The sequence below is a fragment of the Sciurus vulgaris genome (genome assembly GCF_902686455.1).
Source record: "Sciurus vulgaris genome assembly, contig: HiC_scaffold_167_arrow_ctg1, whole genome shotgun sequence".
Taxonomy (NCBI): Eukaryota; Metazoa; Chordata; class Mammalia; order Rodentia; family Sciuridae; genus Sciurus; species Sciurus vulgaris.
Window position 1 is genome coordinate 37,780 of NW_027632886.1, and position 16,840 is coordinate 54,619.

A 16,840-nucleotide genomic window follows, 5' to 3' on the forward strand; every position below is an offset into this window, starting at 1 on the left:
CACTGAAGACAGGTTGTCAAGGTGCTGCTGAGTGCTCATGGGGGTGAGGGCAGGCTCCCAGAGGGGCAGTGTCCCTGTGGCCTGGTTTATCTGCTACCATAGCAGCCTGAGCAGACAGAGTCAAGGGACCTCTAACTTCACACACAGAAGCGTCTGCTTAAAACCCTCGGTGGTTCCCTACTAGGCTGCAATCCAAACCCCTGCAGGGCATAAAATCCACTTCCTAAGCTGGAAACTGCCTCCCTATCCACCTCCTGCCTTGGCCTCTGCCACGAGGCTGCTCAGCCTCCCTGCCTCTAGGCCCACTCTGATTTGAAGAACCTGCCACAGCCCTCCTGGTCCTGTGCTGAAGCCACCAGCTCACATGTCCCCCAGCTACTGCAGGTACCTATGGACAGGGATCATATTTCTGGTGCTCACTGCCTGGTGGTCCAGGACAGTTAGGGAGTGAATGAGCAGCGGTCATTTGACTCATGCTGCACCCTACTATGTCCACGAATCAAAGGGCTGCTGCACTGGGTACATGGCTGTGATAAAGGACAAAGGATGTGTCCTTGCTCACATTCTGCAGGGAACCAGGGCATGAATGAGGGGAGACCAGGAGCATCAGAAAAAGACATGGGGCTGAAGGGAGAGGCCAAGTGGTCTCTGTCTGCCCACTAGCTAATAGCCAGAGAAGTGCAGATTAATGACATGGTGGAATGATCGAGAAGTTCTATGTATGGGTCATTTCCCTTGTAACGGAAGTGGGAAAGCCCACAATCAGTCCTTCTTGCTGTGTCTGGAAGGAGTGGGGAGGAGGGAGCCCCTGGGTGCTGATGGTACCCTGCCCGCCCACTAGGTGCACAGCTCCAGGACCATGTGACAGCCTGTGAGGCTCTGGACAGCCCAGGACACATGGGCCTCTTTGACTGCACAGCAGGAGTCTCCAGAAGAGAGGAGGGGCTGTTTCAGACAAGCCTGGTTGCCCTCCCTGCTCACAAGTACAATTTCTTCTGGAACCACTTCTTTCCAGCCAAGATTTCCATGGGTTACCTGCTTTGCTCTTCTTGGAAATGGAGCAGTTCCTCACAGCGCCCACTTTGGAAAACACCTGGAGAAGAGAGGATCATGCAGCCCCTGACTTCTGGGAGAATCCACCACCTGCACGGGAGCATCTCCAGTCACCATGGATCCACCTGCAGGCACAGGAAGCAGGAGGCACATAGAGCTGACCCCAGGAGACTGCTCAATGTGCATAGGCCTGTGCCAGGACCCACACCATCCACCCACCTAGTGATCCAGAAATGCCCTCATATGGGCAGCCTAGGGCCAGGGAGCTGGCAGTTGGGGTCACAAAGCTGGACATGCTGGACCTGGGCCTGGGTTGCTGAGCCAGGCTTTCAGCCACTGTGCAGCCTGCCGAGCTGTCCTCCCACGTCTGCCCACGGAGATTCTGGGTCATTCAGAGGTGGTGAGCGATGGCCTGTTCCAAGTAACCTGGCCAGTCCCCTGGACATCTCAAAATGGCAGTTGGCCTGCTTTCCTCCTCCACTTACAGAGGGAAGAACTAGGCTTTGGAACAGCTGAGAGGTCTGCTGCAGACCCCAGAAGCCGGTGTCAGTTCAGGGGCATGGAGTCTACTGACCCCAGGCCTGATCACCTCACTGCCCTCTGTGCTTAAAGCCAAAATAAATCTAAAAAACTGTAAGTCACACTCTATGTTTCCCCTCCTTTCTCCTGTCTCCCTTTAGAGCCCAGCTAAGGCACACTCCACGTGGCTCTGGCTCTGTCTTCAATACCAAAGACAGGCAGGTGCTCAGTACTGTCCAAGTGAGCAACAGGCAGCAGGAGGAGCAGAGACCCTCACACACACCAGCGGCAGACTTGTGCTTCAGGCGTGGGGCCCTCTACCTGGAGGATCTCACTACTCCTAGTCAAACCTTCAAAACAACCCAATGGGAAAGTTCTACTCATGCCTCTATGACAGCCAGAGAAACCAAGGCACAGAAAGGCTGGAGGGCTTGCCCATTAGCAAGGAGTGAAGCCAGGATCCAGGCCTGGGAGGACTGACCCCTGATCATGGCTCCACACTCAGGTGCTGGGACAGGGGTCCTGTGATCTGGGTATGCTTCCCCACAGTGCTCTAATGGGCTGTGTGAGCTCAGGATAGTGAGGCAACCTCTCTGAAGCTCCATCTCCCAGTTGAACTAGAGGGTCCTGGCTGAGCCTTCCAGCTCCAGGGCCTTTAATTCTGAGGACACCCTTGAGCTGCTGTTTGTGCAACTCCAGGAAATATTGATCCAATAGTGAGGTCCCACACCATGCCAGGAGTGACAAGGACAACACAGGACCAGAGATGGCCTGACAGGCTCAGAGCCACCTGCCTTTGAGACACTGCTAGGGTGCGCCTCTAAAACCAAGTCACATGGTATCAGTGCTTCACCAGGTGCTCCGGGGCCCCTGGCTATGCTGCCTGCTTGGATCTGGGCCTCTCCACTGCTGTGGCTGTCCTCCTACCTAAGGACAGCCACGGCACAGAGGCAGGGTCAGTAGACGCTGCCTCTTCTCTTGAACCCTGTATAGAATTTTAGAGCTCAGGGACATTTTCAAAAGAAGGAGAATCAGAGACTTCCATCCTCTGCCATCTCCCTTCCAGGACAAGTTCACGGCTGTGAGCTGTGTCACTCATCCATTAAAGCAAGAAATCTGGTGAGCGTCTGTTCTGTGCCACGCTTGATTCACTGAAAGCAGTACCTCTGCTGGGGAGTCCTGATTGGGGAGGCGGGGACTCACAGACCCCATCCTCTGAGTGGGAGTAACCCCTCTCCCATCCTGGCCCTGCAGTCCATGGGCTGCCATGCTCACTGGGCATCTGCCAAACCACTGCCTGGAGCTCTCTACCCTGCCCCTCCTGCTCTCCTCCCACAGGTGCAGACTCACCCAATCCAGACATGCCAGGTGGGGACACCCTCACTGATGAGTCTCCTGCAGGCTCCATCAGGCCCCACACAGTGGTGGCATTTACTTCTGGGCCGATCACCACAGAAGCAGTAGGGGAACTGTTTTCAAGTGCACTTGGAACACGGAATCCCCCAACAGCAGGGATGGTGTGCAGCAGGGCGGGCTGCCCACCACCTGAGCCGTGCCGGACACAGAGCAGATGCACTGCCTGCATCACAGCCTGGAGCATCCCCAGTTCCTGGTGGATACTCACTTCCCTCAGCATCTCCTCTGTGGTGTTGAAGTTGAGATTTTTAATAAACAGAGTGCATCCTGGAAGGCTCTCATCTTCCTCTTCCTCCTCCTCTTCTTCTTCTGCCCTTGGCTTGGAGGCCTGTGCTCCTTCCTCTGCTGGCTTCTTACCTTCTGGGGTCTCACCGTCAGCTACTAACCCCATCAAAAACAAACAACCCCATTAAGTAACATCTACCCACCAAAGCCAGGGCCTAAAGCATGGAATGCTATACCAAGGGGCTCTGCCTACATGGCACAGTCAGGAAGGACCACAGGCATCAGCAGTGAGAGAGCCAGGAAGAGAGACAAAGTCCCACCATCTGCCCCTGTTGTATTTTATTTTTTGGACTGGGGATTGAACCCAGGGACACTTACCCACTAAGCCACATCCCCAGTCCTATTTGGTATTTTATTTAGAGACCAGGTCTCGCTGAGTTGCTTAGCATCTCCCTTTTGCTGAGGCTGGCTTTGAACTCAAGATCCTCCTGCCTTAGCCTCCAGAGCTGCTGGGATTCCAGACATGTGCCACCATACCCAGATCCTGCTCTGTTTTAAAGAGAATATAACAGATCTAAACCTAAAAGCTCCAGATACAACTAGGCCACACTCATTTTAACTTCAAAATAAATTATGGAAACTATGTTCTTGAACCATGAACCTAAGCAAAATGTTATTTTTCCTTAAAAAACAGCACTTAGTGAACTTTGAAACTGAACCACATCTTAGAGTTTTGCAAAAATTACAGAATGGGAAAACAGAGCATTCTAAAACCCCTTGAATATGGATATCAAATACCCCTTGAACATGCATGTGTGTCAAAGTGGTTTTGTTTATACACAAGGAAGTTATATTGTTTTGTAATAGTGGAAACTGGGAAAACTCACCACAGAGTCACAGACAGACCAGCAAGGCCACCGGAGGCTGGGATGGTAGGTTGCCACTGAAACAATGTGCTGAGGAACGCTGAAGGGTGCTGACAGACCCAGGGAGCTGAAGGTGAAGACGAGGAAGGTGGTGCATGGTTCCGTCAGACTGCTCAGGCACGGAAAGCGTGCATGTGCATGCAGCCATGGGAACAGAGGGCAGGGGCCTTGGCCACTTCCGCAGCAGCAGATCCAGGTGGCTCCACCAGTACCTGTCACCATTGCCCCTGCACCTCGCCCACTGAAGGAACAGGTTCCAGGGAGAGGGAAGGCGAACGTAGCCTTGCCAGTTAGTGGTGGTGCCCATAGGTGCAATGGGCAGAAGGGGCAGGGCCACGGGCGATCAGGCAGGGCCCAGTGCGGGCGTCCGCCCCGGTGAGGGTGGTGGATGCCTTAGCCTCAGGACCACTGGAGAAACCCTACTTTAGGGAAATATGCTCAGTTTTGCTTAACCTTCCCAGTTTCACCAAGTCCCGAGAGCTGGGCCTGGGGACAAGACCCTTTCCCAGAAAAGGCTCAATAGCTATCCCATAGCCCAGGGGGACAGCCCCAGGGAGGGGATTCCTTACCCCAACCCACCTTGGTGCTGAGCAGGTGGCCTCCCTGCCCCAGACTCCAGCCCTGCCCCACAGGCTGGCAAAGCTCCTGAGGTCCCGTGGCCCAAGAGGAGCCCATGGGCTTCTCCCCAGCACGCTTTCCTCCAACAGCTCCACCTGTGCGTGGCCTAAGGGGGTTTCCGGGTGCTCAAACCTGCCCTGCACTGTCACACCAAGCTCCAGGGCCCTGTTCCCTATCTCTTGCTTGTGGACTGAAGCTTTCCAGTCCTGATTAGGTGTCAACTGCTAGCCAGTGAACAAACCTTTCAAGCCTCACAGAAACAGCTAGTGACTGAGCTGGATCCCTCCCAGCGCCCAAAGGACACCTCCAGTCCTCTAGCTTCCTGGGTCCCAGGCCACGAGGAGGAAATCTACATGCAGGCTTCCCCCACCCAAGAAACAACCAACAGACCCAGCAAGGGACTACAGGTGTGGGCATTGATACACAGAAACCCACTTTCAAAGGAGAGAGGAGGAAACAGTCTACCAAGGACACAGCAGCTCAGACTCCAGGTCCTGGAGGAGAACTTCAATCAAAGTGAAAGTCAAGGCCATCAGCAGGAAGACCCTCTGGGTCTCCTGGTCATCCTGCATCTCAGAGGTTGAAGGCCAAGGAAACAATGGGCAGTAGATCTCCTGCCACATGCCAGGACCTCAGCTGGTTGCCTTGGCTACCTAGCCTCATGCACAACCACAGAGACCACATCATACACACAAACAGGTGGAAACGGGAGGCCTCGGGAACATTCCAGCATCCCATCATTAGATGCCAAGCAGTTTCAGGAAGGCAAGACAGGTTCCCAGAAGACTGACAGAAATTTATAGAGGGGAGAGTGTTGGGGATGATGGTGTTGCAGAAGGTTCATGGCCAGTGGAAGGGGTAGCCTCTCCTCGGCAACAGCCAGCTTCTGCCCCTAGGGAGGCCAACTCGGTATGGCCAGAAGTTCAGAGTTTTGAAAAAAAGCAGAAAACTCAACTTTACATGGGAAAACCCAGTTTTTCAATCTTGGCAACCTAACTCAATGGCACGAGGCTTTTGTACCAGGCAGGAACTGGTTAACCAACCAGCAAGCAGATACTCCCTCTTGCTCAGAGACCTCTGTAAAGACTGACCACCTTCCCTGCACTGTCCCAGGGGCCTGCCAGGGTTCCAGGAGTGGGAGCCCAGGGCACTTGGCAAAGCAGAGTCTACTCTACCCGACCCTGGCCCAGAAGCCTTGTCAGGTGGTCGCAGCACTGTCTGGGGTGTGGGGTTTGGGTTTAGTGAGAGCCGAGCTGAGCTGAGCAGGCTGGGTCAGTGGGCACCTCAGGAACTGTGCTCAGGAACGGTCCCTCCCCGGGCAGGTTAGCCGCTCTCAGCCCCGCCCAGGGAGGGGCACTGGGAAAAACAGCTGGCTGGAGATGAAAGCCGTGTTCCCGTGTGCCGGGCCTTTCCCCAACAGCACAGGCTGGCTAGTTCCAGAGACCTCCACTCCCTAACCCTTCACGCCCACAACATCCCTGCCCCTGCAGTACCCAGATCCTGAAATGCTATGAGAAGAGGGCATGGCAGTCTTTAGAAATCTGCTGACCATGGGGCCTGGAGACAGAGGTCAGGAGGGGCAGAGCCATGGGACACGCATGTGGGAACACACGGCTGTGGGCCTGTACCGCTGGGCTCTGCTGTGTACCATGCACGCAGCCTGGGCCAGTGACAGAGCCACCCTGCCTCCGCATCCCTCCTGCAGCCCGGAGTAAAACCACACACACACACACACTCCTGCACTATGCTTAACTGTTAGGAAAAACAAGCATCTACTACTCATCCACAGGCCTGCTTACTATCACCTGTCGTTGGACAACAGAGTGGCTGCCTTGCCAGTGGCCTCTCGGTGTCTGCTCCCACTTTGCCAGCTCCTTTGACCTCATCCCTGACCCTGCTGGCCTCCTCGCTGATGCTCAAGGCTGCCAGAGCCATGCTGACCAGAGGCCCTTTGCACTTGCTACCTCCTGGCCCAACCAGCTCCCCTCTTGTCTTCCCAGTCCTGGTTTCTGCTTGCCCAGTGTCAGTCCAAACATCCTGCCCTCAGACAGGTCTTCCTGGTCACACTAGTAAAAAAGGCCACCATGTCTCTGGTGTCCTCATTCCAGGGCCCCTAGCCTGTTCTGAAACCACCTTCCTTACTAGTTGCATCTGGGTCCCCAACTAAAGGGGAGTACACCGAGGACAGGACAAAGCCTGACGCAGTCACCCCTGCACCCCCAGCACTGGTCCAGAGAGGACACTCCAGAAACATCTGCAGATGGCCAACAAGCTGAGTGCTCCAAGGGAGCAGTGGGGACAGGCAAGGGCTCAGGCCTCAGGGCTCACAGCTGCGGGGCACATCCCCACGCCCTCCACATGTGTGACCTCTGGAGGTCACTAAAGCCGGGGCTTCCTCTTTTCTGTATGTGAGTGGGGACCGTGGTCGGAGCTGCCTGCAGGGTGACTGCGAGGTGAACATCAAGGCTGTGCGACAGTCCCTGGGCCCATCCAACACCCCAGGAGCAACACTGCACCATGAACACTGCCCCTGGACCCTGCATGTCCAGCTGGCCAGGTTGGCACCCAGGGGAGCCCATGATCCCCTCTGAGGGAAGGCGGCTGCAGGGGAGCTCAGCCCTCCTCCTGCAGGTTCCAGGCCAGACATCTGTGTGCAGGGGACAGTGTCCCTCCTGGCCCTGAGGACAGGCAGCGCCACACAGCTTTATTATCGCCAGGCTGTGCCACTCCTCTAGGCTTCTGTGCTGCGGCCGCCAGCAGACTGTTATCAGTTGCAAGCAGCTTTCCAGGACCCCCACATCCAGAGCCCTTTATCTGGAGGCGAGGGTCTTGGTTATGGGGAGATAAAACACGCTGGTACCTCCCTGGAGACTGGCAGAGAGCAGAGCAGAGCGCTGCAGAGAAGCACGGTCCCTCCCGCTCCCCCTGCCCAGCCCCAAACACAGAGCCTGGGGCCTCTGGGTCCCCCACCTCCTGTCATCCTGAGGAAGCTTCCGGAACAATGTGAAAAGGGTGGGTGGGGTGCCACAGGGGAGAAGGCACAGCTCAGGGGACCAGGGACTGGGGACTGTGCAGGCAACAGAGGCTCCCAGAGGCTGCGGCGAGCCCAGCGGGGCTGGACAGATACCAGCTCTGAGGCCTCCTGTCAGTCAGTGAGCAGACACCAGCCACTCCAAGCTGCAGGACTGTCAGGACCCTCAACACTGACCTGAGCCTGGGGACAGAAGAGCGTTCTAACAGGGTCCAGATACTGGTGCCGAGAGGACACTGCTCGTGCCCCAGAGCAGGCCTGCGCCCAAGGCCCTCTTCAGATATGGCCAGGACCTGCCCAGGAGCTCCTGGGAAGTCTGGGCCATGTCTGCTGTGGCCACCCTGGAGAGCAGCGGCAGAGTTACAGACGTGGTCAGCATGGCATATCCCCCTGTCCTCAGGGGGGTGTGTGGGTGCCACCCTCACTGTTCAGGGCCAGAACCAGCCTGAAGGGAGGCAGCTGGCCCAGCCCCAGAGTGGGCACGGGACAGGGACCCTGCCCACCATCACTGGCACACATGGCCCACTCCCCAGAAGCAGCACCTCAGTGTGAGAACATGGAGAGCTTGGCGCCAGCAGGCAGGGAGCGGGCCCCCCTCTGCCCTGGGGCAGCACCCTCTCCGCACTCCCAGGGCCTGGCACTCCACAGGGTGCATGGTCAGCAAGGCAGACGAGGAGCCTGCTTGAGAGGGTACCATCTAGTTCAAATGAAATCAGCCCAGCCAGATGGAGGCAGACTCCCAAGGACCCAAGGAGGCACCATGCCTGATGTGCCTGTCCCCCTGGCTGTGCCTGAAGCAGGGAGGAAGAAGTCAGACCGGAGCTGTGTGCAAGCCTCCTGACCCCACCAATTTGTGTGCTTGAGAGGAGGGTTCAATTGGGTCAGAAATCATTATCCAGGTTCATGTGCAGCAGCAGAACTGAAAGCCATGGTGGCTGGCAGCTACAGGGCGATGGCTGCTTATGGGACACAGGAGGACCCCACGAGAGGAGAAGTCCAGGAGCACAAGAAGGGTGGAAAGGACCCCACCACAAAGCCAACCTGGGCGGCACCAAGGAAGGACTGGAAAGGTTCATGCCTTTCACCATCCACCTAGCAGATGGGGTGCACTCCATCTGCAGAGCAAAGGGATGGGCAGAGAGTGAAGGGATGGGTGCAGCTTCCAGGCCAGTGGGTCACAAATGCCCTTAACAGACGGCCAGTCCTGAAGACCCACAGGCACGCGGATGTGAGCCACAGGCATGGAGGAAGTGCTTTTCTACCCACCTGCTCCTCTGTCGAGGGACACTCAGCCCTACACCTCCCTGAAGCCCAACCAGGCAAGGCCACAGATTCAAACCTTACAGGGGTGATCAGAGGCCCCATCACCCTCTGTTTTTTTTTTTTTTTTTTGCCATGAAACACTTTTTTTGTAAATATATGAGGACAATGGAGATGGTAGACAAGGGGCTTATCTGTTTTTAAGAGGAAAATTCTCATTTTAGTAAACTGAGCAATTGGTAACCCTTTGTGTGGTGGCCCGAGGGGTAGAATCTTAACACCTGGGTCAAACAACCCAGTCCGCAGGAGGCTCCTGAAGGTGTCTGACTACAAGGTGTGGTTGTGGGTCCCTGGGGAGCTGCCCGTCTCCTGGGGTAGCTGTGGGTACGAGGCAGGTCTCAGTTCTCTGGCATCCTGAAAGGGGTGAAGTCCAGGAACGTGCCAGGTCCTGCAGTCTGCACAACAGTCCTGACAAGGAACGCTTACCCTGCTCACATGCCCACTATGTGGGTCAGCCAGGGGGCTGGGACCGCCCAGGCCAGTGTGGCCCACCACTGCTCTTCCCTTTCCTTCCTGTGCAGTCGCTGGACACCAGGGGGACTGTGCCACATGCAAAGAGTGCTCTCCTTACTGCTGTGAGCTCACCCCACCAACGGAGCAGGGATGCTTTCCTGGCTGTTCTGAACATGAAGAGATCTAGGTCTTCTTCCCTCACCCACAGCTTCTACCTTACACTGTGCTCACAATGCTCTATTTGGTACCAGGGATTGAGCCAGGGGTACTTAACCACTGAGCCACACCCCCAGCCCTATTTTATATTTTAGAAACAGGGTCTCACTGACTTGCTTAGTGCCTTACTAAGTTGCTGAGGCTGGCTTTGAACTCACAATCCTCCTGCCTCAGCCTCCTGACCTGCTGGGATGAGCAGTGTGCACCCCGTGCCCGGCTCTGATGCTCTATTTTTCAGGGATGGTTTACACACCTATACAATTAGAGACCGAAGTCCGTTGGAGTGCAAGATGAACAAAGTGTTAAACCCGTGACCTGATGAACACTTCCATGCTGCCCTGCTCTCCTCCCACAGACCTGTTCTTACCCATTTCTGGCTCCACCACGTTCTTTTCTGCAGATTTTGCTGGTGCCTCTTGGTGCTCTTTCCTCTGGGGCTGTGCTGGAGAAGATGCCACCTGGAGCCCACTTGAGATACAGCAGGACATGGTGGAACTGCAGAGGCAAAAGTGCCAACCTGTGGGACTCCATCTTGGGACATGGCTGGAGAGGGACTCAGTCCCACGTGCAGATGAAGAGCCCAAGGATCAGAGGAGATGGGGGCTCCCCAGGGCAGAGGAGCTAGAAAGATAAATGCAGCCCAGAGCCCCAAGAGAAAAACACTCTGGCCCCTGGGCTGTGCTTCAGGCTGCAAAGGAGAGCCCACGCCTCTGCTGCCTTGCAATAGTGTGAAGTCAAGGTACCCCTGCATTTACTCTAGTCAGAGGATAAAAGGGGGAATGTGACAAGGGGAAGAACTGCTAGCAAGGGGAGGCTCCAGCAGGAAGTCAGTGTGGTCACCCAGAGAAGCGCTCTTGTTCTACACATGCATTCAGAGGCAGTTTCTTAACTAAGGAGACACAGATGTTCCTAATGGCTGCCTCAGTAAAAGGTGCTGGGAGCTGCAGGGCAGGGTGGAAGGATACTTGTAAACTTGGGCCCTCTGGGACTTGTTTCAAATTTCACAATGCGGTGCTCACAAGTTAATTACAATCAGAAAAAAAAAAATAAGCAGTCAGGTGCTGTGGGGCAAGCGTGTAATCCCAGAAGTTCTGGAGGCTGAGGCAGGAGGATCGCAAGTTGAAAGCCAGCCTCAGCAACTGAGGGAGGCCCTAAGCAGCTCAATGAGACCATGTCACTGATAAAATATAAAAAAGGGCTGGGGATGTGGCTCAGTGATTAAATGTCCCTGGCTTCAATCCCCAGTAAAAAAGAAAAAAGAAAAAAGAAAACTCATGCAAGGGAGCCAGACTGGGGAGCAGAGAGTTAGCTATGCCACTTCTGAGCTGGGTGACTTTGGGTCACTGGGCCTCAGTTTCCCTATGTGCGAAAGAGGGATGCAGCCTTGCCAGGGTGGGCCCTTCGCTACCCTTCACCTGGTGATGATTCCTTCCCACAGCAGCAGGAGGAAGGAAGAAGGGCATCTGTGGTGCTGGCACCAGCACCTGTCTTGTGGGTCAGGAGCTCACTGACTGCCTGGCAGCACAGTGGGCAGGGCCCTAGCTGGGGACGACCACAGGGGGGCAGCAGCTTTGGAGAAATGACCTCCGCACCTGCAATGCCTGCCCTGAGGATCGTTGGGGGACCGTGGTCTGCAAAGCATTAAGTCGCTGGACAAAGTATTCGTGGTGGGTTAAATGGTGGCTCCCCAAGAGACAGCTATGCCTCCACCCCAGAATCTAAGGAGACGTCCCATGCAACTGTCACCAAGATCCCGAGGTGGGATGTCCTGTGTTATCTGGGTGGGCTGTAAACCCAGGAGGAGATTTGGGACCAAGAAGGCCCAAAGAAGGGGCACAGGCGGGTGTGAAATGGTAGTGATTCAGGGAGACGAGGGACACCAGGAGCCCAATGATGGCAGAGACAAGGACAGGTCCTCCTCAGAGTTCTCAGAGGTGCTGGCCCCTGGACTTGGACACCTGCTTGCCTGCTCTGCCACAGGTGACTTTCTGTTGGTCTAAGCCAACATGCCGTGGCTATAGATATTCTTAAACAGCCCCACATAGAGAACTGACTTTCAGCTTATCACGGTTACAGGACGGCAGAGAAGCAGACAGTGAAGGCTCAAGTTAAGGCAGGGAAGGAAGCCAGGGAAGGCAGGGGCAGGGCAGGGGGCAGGGCGGGGTGCTTTCTGCAGGTGCAGTGCGGGAGGGTGGAGCTCACACTGAGGGCCCTCCCACAAGCCAGCTCCCTCTCCCCTGGGGCAGCCCTACCTTGGAGTAGGCCAGGTTTCAGAAGTCCCTGCGCACCTTCAGGGGCTCCAGGAACTCCAAGATGGCAGTGACACCACCCTTGGGCAGCAGCACTAGGCCCAGGCTCCCAAAGTGGCCGAAGGTCTCCCGCAACTCAGCTGCCAGGGTGCCTGCGGGGAGGTTCTTGGCCAGAATCACGGTCTTGCTTCGCTCTGCTGTGGCCTGTGGAGAGCACAGGACTCATGAGAACAGCAGCAGGGGTAAGTCTGACACCAGAACTGTATGGGGCCCCAGGGGCCAGGTGCCTGGGAAGCAGACCCAGGAGGCGCCACCCTCTCCAGCAGACCACGTGCTGGCTCCACAGTTGGGCAGCTCTGCTTAGGGGTCAGCTTTCAGCCCCCCACTGAGTCGTGCAGAACCTGACAGTGAATGACCAGCCTGCTGGACCTCCCAGGTGCCCCAGCCGCTGCTCCACTGATCAGACTGGTATCTCAGTGTGGAACTGCAGGCCACGTGCTGCCACCAGCGAGGAGAAGCCCCAGGAGCAGCCTGACCCTGCGAGGGGCAGTGGAGCAGTGAGCCCTCAGGTTTTGGTTCCAGTCACCACAGGGCCTGTCAACACACCCTGTCCCCTGCTCTGCAGCAGCCACTAGTTGGGGCCATCAGAGTCCGCAGGGAGGGCAGTGGGGATCCATCTGGCTGAAGGAGTCCAGGTTGACCCCACTGTGGAGGAGGAAGCGCTGCACCTCTTGGACCAGCTGAGTCTCCCTAGGGGCCACACAGACAGCCTCGCTGCCCTTGGTCTCCTGAGGGAGGGAGGAAAGGAGGCCCGCGGCGATCAGGTGGACCGGATCTGCTCTCTCCAGCCAGCAGCTAAGCAAACCGAGTGGAAGTGGGTTCAGCGGTGCCCCTCACCCAGCCACATCCACCTGAACCCCTCAGGCGCCCTCTCCAGCCACAAGTCCCCGCACCTGCTTGGGCTCTTCCACTTCTCCAGAGTGAGCAGGTCTGTGGCTCCTCTTGCAGCCCCTGGGGGCTTCTACAGGGCTGACCCTGACCCCGACCCCTCACATCAAGCCGCCCTTGCTCTGTAACCTCCCCCACCAGCCCAGGCTCTCCTTTCTCCACCTGTCTCCACTAGGAGGCTCCAGAAGGCACCAGAAGGCTCTAGAAAGCAGGACCCTGTCCCAGTACTATGAACAACTGGTGCTCGGGGCACTCGCGGCACCAGAGCCACTGCGACTGTCCCTTGTCCTTCCCTCCAACTCAGGTCAAGCTGCACTGCCCAGCATGGCAGCCATGACCCACTGGGCACCTGAAGCATGGCTCATTCAAACCTACGTCCTGCTACGCATGGAATTCAGTGCCTGGCTGGGAACGAGGGAGGAGAAACACCCTGTGACTATGCTGGGCACAGCGAAGTGACGATCCCTCAGATGCGTTAGCTGAAGAGGGCGTCTGTTAGAATTAATTTTCCTACATCTTTTAAAAACGTGGCCACCAGGCCATTCAGTTACACATGGGCTTGCCGTCCACCTTTACAGACAGGCTGGCATCCAGTGTCTTGAGGAAGGGCAGAAGACCATGGAGAAAGCAGCCAATGGGCAGAATCAAGGGACGTCCCTTGCCACGTGGCTGAAATATGCTCCTGGTTTTGCCCAGAAAGAACTCCACAGGGGTCCAGCCCTGGACAGATTCACCAAGAGGGTCTGCAGACTCGAAGCTCGCAAGTCACGGGCCACTCACGTGGTTCCACACTTGGTTCTGCTCTTTATTTTTTGTTTTGTTTTAATCAAAACAAAAACTTCAGAAAATAAAATGTCAGTATTGAATAATTTATTATTAAAAAAAGGTCAAAAATAATCAGAAGAAACAAAGAAGGTCCCTTAATCATGATAAAGGGAACAATTCAACAAGAAGATAAAACAATAGTAAATATTTATGACAAACATTGGGGCACCTAAATATATAAAATAGACACTACTTGAATTAGACACAGGTTGTTACCAGTAAATAATAGTGGGTGATTTCAACACACCTCTCTCACCAATAGATAGGTCATACAGACATAAACTAAGTAAACACTCTTTGACCTGAAAAATATTATAAATCAAATGGACTTAACAGATATCTATGGAATATTTTATCAAACATCAACAATATTTTACATTTTCTTCTCAGTGGTTTATGGAACCTTCTCCAAAATAGACCATATTTTAGGCCACAAAGCTATTCTTTGCAAATATAAAATAATTTATATAATTACATGAATTTTATCATGGAATGAAATTAGCAATCAAAACCAAAAACACCTTCAGAAACTATATACACATAGAGATTGAGCAATACACTTTTGATTCATGAATGGGTGATAGAAGAAATCAGGGTAGAAATTAAAAATTTCTTAGACTCGTTGAGAATATTGATACAACAAACCAGATTGCTCTAAGATGCTATGAAGGAAGTTTTAAGAGGAAAGTTTTTAGCTATGAGTGCCTATATGAGAAAATCAGAAGATCCCAAATAAACAACCTAATGATGCATCTCAAGTCCCTTGCAAAAGAAGAGCAAACCAATTCCAAAGCCACTGATATGAAGGAAATATTTAAGATCAGAGTGGAACTCAATGAGATAGAGAATTTTTTAAAAATACAAAGAACCAATGAAATTTAGTTATTTGTAAAGTTAAAGATTGATAAACTGTTAGCCAAATTAACCAAAAGAGAGAAGACCCAAATTAACAAAAATTAGAGATAAAAAGGACAAATCACCACAGGCATCATAGGAATCCAGAGGATCATTAGGGACTGTTTTGAAAACTTATACTTCAATAAATTGGAAAACCTAAAAGTAATGAATATGTTTCTAGACACATGTAACCTGCCAAGATTTAATCAAGAGAATGTAGAAAATCTAAACAGACCAATAACCAACAATGAGAGAAGCAGTAATAAAAAGTCTTCCAACAAAGAAAATTTCAGTATCGGTTTCTCAGCTGAACTCTATGAGATCTTTAAAGAAGAAGTAATGCCAATACTCCTCAAATTATTCCATGAAATAGTAAAGGATTGAACACTTCCAATTCATTCTCTGAAGTCATATCACACTCATACAAAAAATAAATGAGGAGGTTTTCAAGATGGCGGCCTAGAGGGTGGCTGCATTACGTGTTGCTCCAGAACTCAGGATTCAAGAGAGGAGATATTGAGACGCTTGGGACCAACTCAAAGTAGCCGGGTGACTCTCACCCCCTGGGGGGGCATCCCGGATGGGACGGGGGTCCCGGAACGCAGGAAACTTTGTGAAGTAGAACTGCCGGCGAGACGCCCCTCCCCCCGCTGGAGTGCCATAGAGGAGGCCGCTCGGCACAGCGCTGGGACTCGGAGCAGCCACTGGGGCTCCGGCGGCTGCCCGGGGGAGGAGTGGCGGGGAGAACTGTGTGGACTCAGGACACCGGGGCCTGCCCTGAGGAGGAGGAGAGGAGCGTGGCCACTTGGATTCGGAGAGACTGCGCCAGAGCTGCAGGCGGTTGCCAGAGGAGAAGCCGCGCGGCGAGCTGTTTGGAATCAGAACGACGCTTCTGAACACCGGGGCCTGCCCTGAGGACGAGGAGGAAGAGGAGCAGCCGCTTGGATTCGGGTGACTATACGGGAACTACAGGCGGTTGCCAGAGAAGGGGCTGCGTGGCGAGCTGTTTGGACCCTGACCACTTCTGAACCCTGGGGCCTGCCCGGAGGAGTAGGAGAAGGAGGAGAAGGAGCGCGGCAGGTCCTTTGGACTCGCAGTGACTGCATTAGCGCTCCAGGCGGCTGCTCAGAGGAGAAGGCGAGTGGTGAGTTGTTTGGTCTTAAAGTGACAGCTCCTGAACACAGGGGGCTGCCTGGAGGAGAAGCGTGGTGGGACGCTTGGTCTTGAGGGACCACACCAGAGCTCCGGGCGGTTGCCCAGAGGACCCTTGCAGCGGGTCACGTGGATTCAGAGCCACTCAGAGGGACTGCTCCTGAACACCCGGGGGGTTATCTGGAGAAGGAGGAGGAACGGGCAGGGTCACTTCGACTCGGAGTGATTGATTGCCCCGGGCTACGGGTGGTTGGTGGGAGGAGGAGGCACGAAGTGAGTTTCTTGGACTCCTAGTGACCGCACCGGCATACTGGGCGGCTGTCTGGAGGAAGAGGCCTGTGGCGGGTCTCTGGGACTCAGAGCGATTGTTCGGGGCCACAGGTGGCTGCTCAGAGGAGGGGCCACGCAGCCAGGCGATTAGGTGCAGAACAGGGTCCCAGGATCTAGGAGGCTTCTGGGTGGAAGAGCCGCACAGAGACAGGCTTAGGGCGGAGCGAAGGTTCCAGGCCTATGGGCAAATTCTCTGAGGAGGGGCAGCCTAAGGAGATTCATCTGCGAATGGTGAGGCTCCCAGGCCCAGGAGGTAGGGCCGGGCCCCTGGAAACTTTGCAGAGGAAGGCAGCCCAGCCCAGGCAGTAGCTGTAAATTGAGGGGAACCTCTAGGAGGAAACTGACCAGCGAGACCTCCCCACCGGGTGAGTCTTCCCTGCTGGGTGAGGTTTCCCACAAGGACGGTAAAACCAGAGGCTCAGGCCCAAACAGGCCTTGCCTCAGCCCACAGCCTAGGTCCCCTTTGGATGACCATTGGTCAACAAGTGGAGGCACCTCTGCCCACTAGCAGGGAATATACCCCACCTGAAGGCCACCACTCCTAGAGAGGCAGCTTCCTTGTGGAGCACCGCATTATCAACCTCCTCCAAGACTTCAGCCTACTGAAGGCTAAGAGGGGATATATAGAAATCTTCAGGGTCATTGTAAATCAACAGAGGAAA

The 16,840-nt window shown here is 54.6% G+C and overlaps 1 long non-coding RNA gene across 3 annotated transcripts; it reads right to left on the reverse strand.

Annotated features, from left to right (window-relative positions):
- Positions 1–453: 453 nt before the first annotated feature.
- On the reverse strand, positions 454–12,093 carry LOC306652269. 3 transcript variants are annotated; one of them, XR_013761343.1, is made up of 5 exons: positions 12,030–12,093; positions 10,145–10,272; positions 4,101–4,206; positions 3,197–3,369; positions 454–1,093 (listed from the first exon to the last, which is right to left on the reverse strand). It is a non-coding gene; the product is annotated as an uncharacterized lncRNA (long non-coding RNA). The 3 variants fall into 3 exon arrangements; XR_013761345.1 differs by lacking the exon at positions 12,030–12,093 and having other exon boundaries at positions 10,145–10,537; XR_013761344.1 differs by lacking the exons at positions 4,101–4,206; positions 12,030–12,093 and having other exon boundaries at positions 10,145–10,537.
- Between the last annotated feature and the right edge of the window lie 4,747 nt (positions 12,094–16,840).